Genomic DNA, 12,066 nt, shown 5'->3' with positions numbered 1-12,066 from the left:
TTTGCCTTCTCTAATGTAAAAACACGGCAAAAAAATAAAGCAAAACAACCTTCCCCAAACAAGCCCCAAGAGCTTGCCAGAACATAAACCACCATCATACAAATCTCTCCTTTTGGCAGATAGGGTGACAGCATGAACAATACCCCAAAGCTGATAGTTTTATTTTTCATCAATTCTGGGTGTCAGAGCAGCACAGAGCAGGTTCAGACGCAATGCTGAGTCTGTCTTAACTCCCTAGAGGAAGGTGGTAAGATGGATTTTTGTGCAAGCATTCACATCACGGTGGCCTGAAATTACCATTTGTATTCACATATAAATGATCAATATACTCTGGGAGGAACTTACACAGCCTAACTTCAGCAGCTATTTTAGTGCCTGAATTGGAGACTTAGACTTGGGCTCATCTCCTCCTACCTTTAATTGTCTGGCTAAGGAGGTAAAGATGGAAGTATAGGTACTCTTAGCTCCCCAAAAAGTCACTGGAGAGATGGGGGAAACCTGCAGAGGACAAGTGGGGCCAGCTGAAAGCTGTATAAACCTCTCACCTACCACCTCTCCCCACTCACCCCACATGTGTCTGAGGACAAACACACTTCTACCTTAGGTACCGCAGTTGAGTGGGCTAAATCCAGGCCTTGCATCATCCATATAGCTCTGTATAGACAATAGTGATGTACCTATATCGCAATAGGGATATGCCTTTAAGTGCTTACACTTAGGTTTTGGGATCAACACCACTAATTTATGCCTAAACCTTAACCGTTACTGCACATTAAATCTGACAGATGCAAGTCAATATTCTCTCACTAACAATCTCCTTCTGCTAGTTGTTGATATGCCTTCCCTATGGTCTCCTAAGGCTGGAATAGATTAAATATATACAAACCATTTCCAGATAAGAAGCTCTGTGAGGAAAAAAATTAAAGCCCATAATACTGTGGCAGAACATATATATCAGCTGTGCTTCATGCAAGCAGTGAGCTCATTGCTGTGGGAGGCACAGGACGGCAGCAGCTACTTGCCTTTCATATGAACAAAGTGTAACGAGCGTAGGCTCCCGGGCAGGACCTGGGACAAGACACTCTCTGGAGTGCCGAGCCTCTGCTTCCAGGGACCGCAGCGCTGAACCTGAGATTTAAGAGAACGGCAGTATGAGGACTAGGGGGGTTTAAGGCACTTTTCGAAGCGAGAGAGCAACCAAAGGTTTTGGAAAAATATCCCATAGGTTGATTCAGAGCATCTAATTTGGGATCTCTTCATTGATTCTTCATTGACTTTTTAGGGAACTCTAAGGGTCAAGTCTAATTTTAATCTGGGTGAATGTGCTTCCCTATACATTCACATATCTCTGGAGTATCCATTTCTCATGTGAACTTTTTTTTTCCATCTCATGTTCTATGATCTGTAAAAGATGGAAAGTCCTTGACTGTTGGGCTCCACTTGTGCTATTTCCGCTCCATGGATATATATGGTATGATATTTATGGATGCAAGCTTACGTGGATGGGAAGTCAGCGGCTGGGCTGAGGACACCTGCAAGTTTTCCCTTCTCCAAGCCCATTTCCTGCCTACAACCCTTTCCCCTTCTGGCTCTCCCCTGATGATTTCACTCTGATACTATTTTTGCTTTTTAATATCTTCTCTCCCCTTTCATCCACTCCTTTCCTTTCCTTTCCTTTCCTTCACCTCTGTTTCTTCTCTGAGCTCCTTAAACACCTCTGTTTCCCACACAGAGGTGGCAGTATAGGGGTTGCTTGTCTATTTTTACTTCCTTTTTGATATTTTTTTGCCCTCTCTCCAGTATGTTTTTCTTCTTTTAGTTCCCCCTTCTGAATCATTTTTCTGTTTTGGTGTTTGCAGAACCATTATCCTCTGAATCGTCTTTGCTCTTGACTATTCAACACCCTCTGGGCTGACTCAGCCCAGGCTGTGTGGGAACTGATTGGGAGTGAATCAGCAGCTCAGTGCTCAGAAGGGAATTAACAATCTATTTACTCTCAGATGATTCCTGTCTCTCCACCTCCATCTCCAGTGACCATTTTCCAAATAGAGCTATTTATAATCCTCAAATACATGAACAGGCAGAGTGGAAGAGAGGGGCTGGAAGAGTTGCGTTAAGGCAGTAGGTGGCTGAAACCATTAAAAGTTTCAAGTGGCAGCAGCTAAAATTAGTCCAAGTGGAGAGAAGATTATTAGCTAGGAGACTTAAGGGTCCTACGCAGCAGGTGGTCTGTTTCCAGAAATCGAAATGTTCTAAAAACCAGTAAATATCTTTCACATTCAAGTGTTATTTTTATTTAACTCTAATTACAAAAATGGTCTTTCCTCATGCTTTCCTCATGCAGAAGTATCACAAACAGGAACAGCAATAAGTACATATACAGGGTGGAAACTTTTATAGTATATGGAAACATTTTGTGATAACATTTTGAAGTACAGTTTTTGAACACTTCAATTTGAACACAAAGGCCCTTTTCAAACATGTACTTGGTGCAGCTAAAGAGTGGAAAAACCACAGAACATGCAGAAACTATTCTTCGGCAGAGCCAGACTCCTCTACCTCTACCGCTGGGGAAATGCTCTTGCTAATACGATACTTTCTAATTCTTTTTCATACTTCAGTATTGTTGTACTGCCTGCTGCTCCCAGTGAATTGGATGCCTGAACATGTGGGAATATATTTACTGTTGACAGTGGCTTAAATCAGGAGCTAGCCTATGAACACCACAGTCTTACAGGGGCATAAAGGGAATACAAGTGATCGGAGGACTGATTCTGCGAAAGGGGAGGGAATAGTTTCTGAATGGCCATTTTTCTAACGGCTTCAGGCTGAATTTGGCAGGTGCCGCTAGGTGAAGCTGTGAGGTCTTTCCCTTCTTTCCCTTATTCGTAACGTGACTGACATGAACTTGTTTTGTTCTGCACCCCTCAAAATGACTGTGACCAGTCCAAGTGGCTCAGAAGCGATGAGAGAAAAAGCAGCACTTTGTCATTTCCCTGAGTTTTAAGGCTTCTTCAAAGGTCAAGCAAGACTCTCGTGCTTCACTCTCCATGCTTTGCCCCAGCTGAGCACATGTCCATGGCTGGCCTGTAATTACAGTACTGTGGAGTGAAACAAATTGAAGGGAGACTACAAAACATAATGCTAAAATTGCAACAAAAAGCGCTTGCATTTGAGGAAGCGTCCTTTGATTTGTGAGAGGAAGGGGCAAAGCCCTTATTTAGGAGGAAATGCCTCAAAATAGTCTCCATTTGGGCATCTGGTAAACATTAAACTTTTAACTGATCCAATCTGAAATGGGCTTTGAATGTTGGTTGCAGAAGTAATCCTCCTTGTAAATACGCTGTCATAGGCCTGCCACGGAAGATTGGCAAGAGATCAAAGACAGTATAAATTGCTAATAACCCTATTACTTGCAATAAAAATGTACCACAAGAGGACCGCTTGCTTAGCTTCTACTTTCAAAATGATTCCCAGGTGATTAGAAAACAGCTTAAGAGAGCTATAAATACAGAAGAAAAAGAAAGCAAGATGTTTTGGACGGTTCTCCAATTTCATGTTGCCCACTAGGGCAGGTAATATACTTACTTCAGTAGAAGTTTAGCAGAGAGTTCAAGGCATTACTGGTCCTTCAGTTATCACTTGTGCATCGTTAGAGGCAAGGAAAGAGAAATACTAATTTCTTGAAGCAGACAAATCACTTTCTTACAGCTCAAATCCATTTTAAAAGGTTTTAAATTTAGGAGGCTAAGGATTTATTTAATAACAACTGAGCTCTATAGAGCCACCCCTGGAAAAGAACAAGCCAGCCATTCAGTAGCACACTGCCCTGCTAAGGAAATGTTTGGAGGGCTGGAAATGGAATATATTTTAGCATCAAGAAAACTAGAGAACTTACTCTTTGCCTCTTCTTCCTCTCTAATTTACTTGAGGAGCAAACCCATTACAAACATCATTACAAAGAAATTGTCTAGCTCTTGCACACATAGATTATTAGTGAAGACGAACCCTAAGAAGGCAACCTAAACTTTCCTACTGACAGGACTTTTCAAAATCACATAACATGGGTAGTACAAAGAAGGATGTGATTTTGTCACAAACTGGTTAGTAGGGAAAAAAAAGAAAGAATGAACTCTGAATTAAAAAGCAGAGCTGTTTCCTCTGCAAAGAGAGCTACCAAAGGATGGACATTTCCATTTAACAGAATAACCAACTGCATGAGCCTCTCAGCTGCTCAGGTCCCAGTGCAGCAGGAGCAGGATACAGACTCACTCTAGACTCCTTTCTTCTGCTTGAACTTTTTTTTTCTGGACCATCTGTTCTGCATACCCAATTTGTAAGGAAAAAGTCTTTTCAGTTTTAGAATTTTAAATCATTTTACTTCCCTCTTTCCTTTTCTTAGTCTTCTTGTTAGCTCTGGTTTTAAAGATATATTTGATCCTGGAAGTCAGGGAGTATGTTGAAGTGAGGAGTTGTTTGGCCACTTAGGGAGACCATATACACTTAGGTAAGAGTTTAAGGATACACGTTCAGACCTGAGCCCTGTAGTGCTTGTAGCTGTCCCGTTATGGTTTGCCACGCCCGGAGCCACAGCAGAGGCAGTGTGATGGAGGGCAGGTCACAAAACCCCACACAAGGCTGGGAGGGCTTCTGAGCCCCACTGTCACAGATCCCGGGTGGAAGCAGGGACGTGTGTGTAGGGTACTCTGCATCTGACTAGAAGCAACCCACTAAGAAGCAGAAACTACCTACATGAAGTTTTACTGGGATGAAAGCCGTCAAGCTGGGCAGTGCAAACGTGGATCCCCCATCTCTTCCTTAGGGCTCAGCTTCCGCCAGCACGGCGCCCGGCTTGACTAGAATGTGCGTTTCTGGGGCCATTCAGTGATGAGTGGAATAAGAAAAGAGTCAAGCGGAGAAATAAGTCTGAGCTCTGCTGGTGGGGACTGCCACTGCCTAGAAAGGAAGTGGAGCACAAAAGAAAAGGAGATTTAGGCTGTCCAGAGGGGAAAGGACAACACCATGGAGATCAAAATGTCTTTTTATGCCCCTGCAGCACTGGGGCATAAAAAAGTCAGCTGCTGGGTGATCCATCCCAAGCCCAGGGAATATGTGTTATGATGCATAGCAAGACCCCCAGCCTCTGCAGTGGCAGGGAGTTACTGTGAGATCACTCCTCTCGCATGCTATTTTTCAGCAAGGGAGTGAATTCTTTTTTTCCCAAAGAGATGATCAGGACTGACTCAGACTGCCTGGTATTTGGATAATATTGGGAAGCTGGCCTCTGTAGAAGCTAATGACTTTAGTCATTAGCATAATGAAGGTATTTTTTGCTACTGTTCCTGGCATGCATTTAGAAACATTACGATACCACCAGAACACTTACATAGTACAATTTGGTCCGAGTGGACTTTCAGATGACTGCAGCCAGAATCAACCAAAAACTACTAGATATTCACTTAATAGGTACAGTGCCTGGCCTCCACTGTCACTGCCTCAGCTAAGTAACCCATTTGGATACTCATCCAGACCTTTCAGTCTGTGTCTAACACAAAAGAGGGTGAGACTGCAGGGGTCTCCTCTACTCCATACGTTCTTTCCTTCTGAAACTACTGTTCAGCTTCTTTTCTCGCACACCACACATTATATGCTTTTCTGGATGGGAGAATGATCATTGCTCTAATCTAACAAAGCACAATGTAAACTAATTGTACATCACTGGAACACACAGAGGACCACACTATTACTTTTGCACCAAAAAAAAATTGCAAGCCAGGTCCAGCATTGTCAGAAGCCCTAGGAGCCACATACAGAGGAGTGCTATTGGCAGTACAATGCTGTGTCCCACTCAGAAACTACAGCACAGATAGAGGAAACAAGATATGACCGGCCACTACCCTCTGGCTCCTCCCAGCTGCTGGGTATTAGGGGCACCTGGCTACAGGGCTGCTTTATTTTACAGGAAGGGTCAGGCTGGTCCAAGAATGGCAAGATCACACAGAAGCTGGAAAATTACCTTTCCCTCTCCCATTTCTATACAGAGCACTGCAGTGAGAGTATAAAGCTGTACAAACTTCCAGTGAGCTGGCCTAGACTTCCCCTTCAACACCAGTGAGAGGATATTCCCCTTGTGATCTCCTTCATTTCTGATAAACTTGTTTTTCCAGGATTATATAACTCCACCTGAGCAAGATTTTCATACTAATTCTTCAGTGCAGCACATCAGAAAGGAAAAAAAATGTTGTCTTTTGTTTTCATCAGAATGACTTTTTTCCATCCTCTACAGGAAAAGGAAAGTTTAAAAAAAGAACAACTACCCTAATCAAAGGCCATATACGTACAAAATGAAATCATCTCCTCAACAGCCATCAGGCAGAATACTGTTTTTGAAAACATTAACACTGCAGAGCTGGGATCCTTCAAGTGCCCTAAGAGAAAAGAAGCAGAGATGTTCCAGTGGGAAAAGCAATGAAAACACTTCATCTTGGGTCCTGAAAGCAGTTTCTGCGCAGTTCAGCAGCTCTGGTCTTCTTGCCATATATTGCCCCCTTATGGACAACAGGTGACCAGAAACAAAAACAAAATGGATTCTTAAAAAACCTTGCTATTTGTAAATTACTTATGGGGAAACATATATTTCTCATCTCAGAAATACCCAGACAGAACATAGTTCACGGGCAGAAGTAGGAAGTGAAGGCCTGGAGAGGGACACCGTGAGGCCACTGCTACTCCCAGGCAACTCCAGGGGCTTGGGTGCTGGCGTAGGAGCATACTCCAGCAGTCAGGAGTCAGTCAGGAAGGACAAGAGCCTGTTGGGAGACAGAATCAGAGCTCAAAAGGACCTTAACAGTTGGAAGAGGCTGCAGCTCCTGAAGAACAAATACAAATACTCTGAACTTTGGCAAGAATAAGCTGTTACACGTGCATAGGTTGGGAACAATTCATTTTGCAACAGTATTTCAGGAATGGCTCTGTAGTTCTTGTTGGATCACAAGATGAACAACATTGTGTTGTTGCAAAAAAGGCAAAGATTTTATTGGGCCATGTAAACAGAAGTAAGACCTAAGGAATAAACCCTCTTCTTGACTTAATACTAGATGGCCTCCCTTTCTTGTTTTAGGCAGTAGACATCCAAAAAAAAATGTGGACCAGTTGGAGAGCATCCAAAGAAGGAAAAGGAGATTGTTCAGAGGTGTGGAAAATACCACTTCTGAGAAAATAGAGTAAAAATCGAGGTTAAACAAAAAAAAGACTACACAGAGACATGATAATGTAAAAGGTATCTGCAGACTGGAAAGAAATAAACCTTTCTGCATGTCACTTGTGAGAAAGGTCACTGCTTTTAACATAGCAAGGAACATTTACATTTGGCACAAGAAAAAAAAAAATGGAACCACAAGGAACATCAGGCACTGGGCTGCTTGTCTGGGAGGTGCAGAATTTAAAATCTTATTGGACAAGAGAACCTCCTGTAGCAAAGTGATGATGAATTCTGCACACCAGTCTTCAAGACTATGGGCCTAAATATAGCTTCTTAATGTTGCCACAGAGACCGTATAAGATGCTGGTTAAGACTGCCTTAGTTTTTACAGAAGGAACTCTTCTACGGCAACTTCTTAATATTGACAGAAAGAGCCCTAAGATGTTGCAGAGCCATGTAAATCACACATCAGAATGGACCTACTGAAAAATAACAAAAACCACAGAAAAACTCAGAGGTGTGAGGTAAGTTAGCTAGGATGCTCTCAGAGATTTGGAGTCAGCTTTTACATAGAGAATATTTGAAACACAACTGAGAAGCACATTTTTTCCTTTTGTCTTCTCTCCATATACAGTGTCTTGTTTTCTTGGCAGGGAAGGATGCAGAAAGTTGTAATAAGAGGGAAAGAGAAAGAGCACATATTCTTTATCCTCCAGAAGAGGAATAAAGTATGAATGAGTTCAACCACGGGCTGCTTTGAGTAATCCAGGACAAGAATCTCTTTGCTGGTGATCCTGCAGCTGGAACATACTCTGTACTGTATAGACTGTGTCAGACATCTGCAGACGTGCCCATCACTCACTGAAAAGATAACCATTGGTCCCAGTTTAGCTCAGCAATTGCTCCTTCTGTCTCTCTGCAAGGCCAGTTTTAGAGCTCTGGAAGATCAGTAGATGCTGTTACTTCCAGAGCAAGCCTCCTATGGTAATTTTGAGGGTGACTGGGGAAGATCCTCACTGCACCAAGTAGTTATTGAGCCTCAGCTGGCCCCAACTCCCCCGTAGGTGCTTGGCATGTGTTTCTTAAGGCTGGGATAATGCTACTCAGACTGAGAAAATAAATGCTGAAGCTTATAAAAGATCCCTGGTCTGACTGTATGAAAGGGACATTTCAGAACAGCCTGGGTTCTGGCAGCTGGACTCCTGTCTCAGACCAATAAGCAATAACCTTCCTGAGGAAAGAAGAGAGCCATCGGCATGTGCTCAGAGCACTGGGGAGCCATGTGAGACCAGAGGGTGCACAGTGGCTGGCTCTGAGCTGCACCAGGTTCAGATAAGTGACACAGATCACGGTATGAGGAATAAAGCCATTGGCATTTTCCTGGAGATGAACGTGCTGACAGCCACTCACTTCACACAGTTTCAGCTCTCCTCCTCCTTCCTGGATGGCAGTCACAGCAACCAGCTCCCAGGCTGCAAAGGATTTTCTTTCTCCTGAAGAAGCTCCTGGTTGCTAAGCAGTAACTATGTGGGCATTAGACCTCCACAAAATCTTGGGGATCTGCTTCACCAGAATGTCATGGTGAAGCTCAAACATCCCACTGAGATGTGATTACATGCAAAGTTTCCATTATGAAGCACTAACTCTACCGCAATGGCTTAGAATAGATTTTTTTTTTTTTTTTTTTTTTTTTTTGGTAAAGGGGTTAGGGAGAGGAGTTTTGTTGGACACGGGCAGGTGGATTCAGGTGAAGAGGCCTTTAGACTCATAGACATTTGGAATTCAAGAGGAAAAGACACTATTTTCCAAAGCAGCCACATATAATGAAAAAGATGGACCTATCACATCTGAGTTATTGAGTAACTCAGCAATAGAAAGGAAGTAAAAGTATGTGGCTCAAATATTTTGCCCTATCACCTGGGGTGCTTCCTGGAAGTCTCAAACAGCTAGTCTTTCTGGAAGTGAAGTACCCTTCCTCTCCCCTCAGTCTCAGTTACAAGGACTGGTGTGTTTGGCATGAAGTTGCTTAAAATCATATCGGGGGGGGGGGGGGGGGTATCATTCCAGGAGTGAGATCAGAGAAAAGAGAGTGTTTTCAAAATTTGATCAGTCCTTCTCAAGAAGCCATACTTGTATGATGTACTCCCACACATGCACACTTTGACTCTGTGGACTGAAGTAGGAGAAGTGAGAGAGCGTCGCACATTGGTGCACTTGCTGAATTAGTTGCTTGCAAAAAACAGAATTCAGTGCTGTCATTACAGGCTGCAGGAGAAATGGGAGACAAAATATGCTACTTGCTATGGCTGCTAGTGAACTTGCTTGTAGATGCTACAGCCTCACTTTTAGTGGGTGCAAGCACACTCTGCAAGCAAGATACACACATTTTAAGAGTATAAAGAAATTATATATTGGCTAACACACACAAAAGGTGGATCAGATATGCTACTAGCCATTATTAAGTATTAGTGTGCTTGCCACCCTGATAAGCCACCCAAAGAGCCTTTGCTAGCCAAGCAGGCAGCAGCCAGGAGGGATGGATTGGCCTTTGCAGCTCCCTAAAACAGACCCTCACTGTAGCTGAGCTGACATCTTCCACTGGCTCTGATGACCCCAATGAATGGATGATTCCTGACCAGCATCGCTGGGGGTTTTCTTTTAGGATGTTGTTTCCATAGTGGTGTTTGCACTCCTGAATCCTTTGGTAGTAACCTGTCTGTAACTAATTCTGTTCTTAATAATTCTGCTTCTGTCAGATGTTTACCTTTCTTATTTCTCTACAGATTTTTTTTCAGCAGTCTGAGTCAAGGTAACACAGCCGTACTACTTCAGAGCTGGCCTGGATTTCTAGTACAAAGAAAAGTAAACCCCTTGGAGAAAAGGGGGAAGCTCACAGAGGGGATTACAGAGAGTCACATATAGCAGGTCAGGAATTTCCTGATGAAGCACTTTTTCATTTAAAAAAATGCCTGCTTGTCAAAACTGAAACAATTCACAGAACTGTGCAAATTTCAGTGCGACTTGCACGGCAATAATTCCTCTTTTCTAGAGTTACAGCAAGATACACACAGCTGTGAAATTGCTGTGAGCGGGGTACACATCACGCATAGCTAGCATTTCAATGGTGATGTTCAACACTGACCATTTCAAACCTGAGGTGAAGAATCTCCGATGCTGTGATTCACAGAGAGCATTAGCAAACTGAGAGATTTCTGGACATGACCGACTAGGGCACCTCAGCTAGGAGGAGAAGCAAGGCTCAGGGGATGTGGAGAAAAGGCCTTTTTGCAAAGAAGGGAGAGCCATCCACCAAGAGAAATGCAAGAGGGCTGGTAACACTCCTTAGGAAGCTGTGAAGTCAAGGAGCTGATGGCATCAGATGTTGAACAACCCTCCTGGGAGCACTGGGAAAAAGGAGGACTGGACAGGGACCAGCATACCTCACTGTTAGGGGGTGAATAGGCCGCTTGGGATGATGAAACTCCAGGATGCTCCACTACCAGGTTACCGCAGGGTAATGCAGCCAGAATTGCCTCACTGCAAACCTTGTAGAGCTCTGGTGAGCAATCTGCTAGGCATGCAGCTGGAGCACAGACCCACACCAGGCTCATGGTTAAGCATGACATGAACAGCAAAAGTAGATAGCAGAAAATGATCTAGAAATAGAGACAGGGAGAAAAAAAAATACAGAAGGACTTCGCATTTACTATAAGATGGACTTTACACAGTTTCCTAGGCTGAGGTATTTTATGATCACAGCCTGTGAGACCCTGGGCACCTTGCCTGAGAGTTACGGGAATGCCCCCTCTCCCTGCACCCCACTGCTTACAGGCAGCCAAAAGGGATGGCAGGGTTCACGCTCCCGCAGGTGTCCTGCTGGCTGTGCGCGCAAGCCACAGGCGCTTGGGCAGGGTTGCAGGCTTCAGGCTGCAGCTGTTGATTTGTCAAGACACGCAGTTTCAGGCATTGACCAAAGAAAACATCTTCCGTATTCTTTCTGCCACCTGATCTGAAACTCGTCATTCTGTCATTTCTGGTTTTTCATTCCCATAAGTGTAAAAGCCAGGGGCTGAAAGGGGTGATTTGGCAGCTTACCCTGCTGCGTCTCTGCAGGGTGAAGGCGGCACCGCTACACCACAGCATCACTGCCCTTTTCACTGGTGCCCGGGCAGCAGTCCTGAGGAAGCAGGCACTGCTGGCAGCATCGGTCTTTGCTCTCCCTGCTAGCCTCATTTCTGCAGTTTTATTTTCCTCTGTCTACAAACCAGACTGGAAGACTCAGCTGAAACAAGCCGTGAATTAAGGACTGCTGTTCTACAGCTAAGCTGCACAGAGTATCCAAGGAGCTGGATTACGTCAAACAGTATTGTGGGAGCTGTTGTTCTGGATTTATTTCTCCGTGTTACGAGTCTGACGTACGTAACACTTGTTTTTCCAATGTGTATGCATGTGATCCATTGGATTCATATAAAGTGTAATTAACTATACATTAAAAAAGTTAGATATGCTGTTGCGCATGGCTGACAAAAACAAACTTCTTTGGTCCTAACATGCAGCACATGTCTTTCTTAATTATTCTGCCATTACTGTGTGCAGTAAAAAATCAGCGTTCATGTGTTCCTTGGGTTACGATTCTCCACATTTCCAAGATTTGCTTCCCTGGGTTAACATACTGCCTGCTACACGTGGGTGGTGCTGGTCACGTTCTTGGACCGGCTGCTTTATTAGCATCCTCTGGAGGGTTACAGCTGCAGTGCCTTTTTCGTTAGCCCAGTACTTCATAATCTCTAATGTCCTGCAAAGCCTCTGCACCGCAGCTAACAGAGCTTCCATACTGTTTCAAGAGGAGATATGAGTAGACCACA

The sequence above is a fragment of the Dromaius novaehollandiae genome, chromosome Z (assembly GCF_036370855.1).
Source record: "Dromaius novaehollandiae isolate bDroNov1 chromosome Z, bDroNov1.hap1, whole genome shotgun sequence".
NCBI classification, from domain to species: Eukaryota; Metazoa; Chordata; class Aves; order Casuariiformes; family Dromaiidae; genus Dromaius; species Dromaius novaehollandiae.
The sequence above is the reverse complement of the archived record's forward strand: the minus strand, read 5'-3'. Positions refer to the sequence as shown.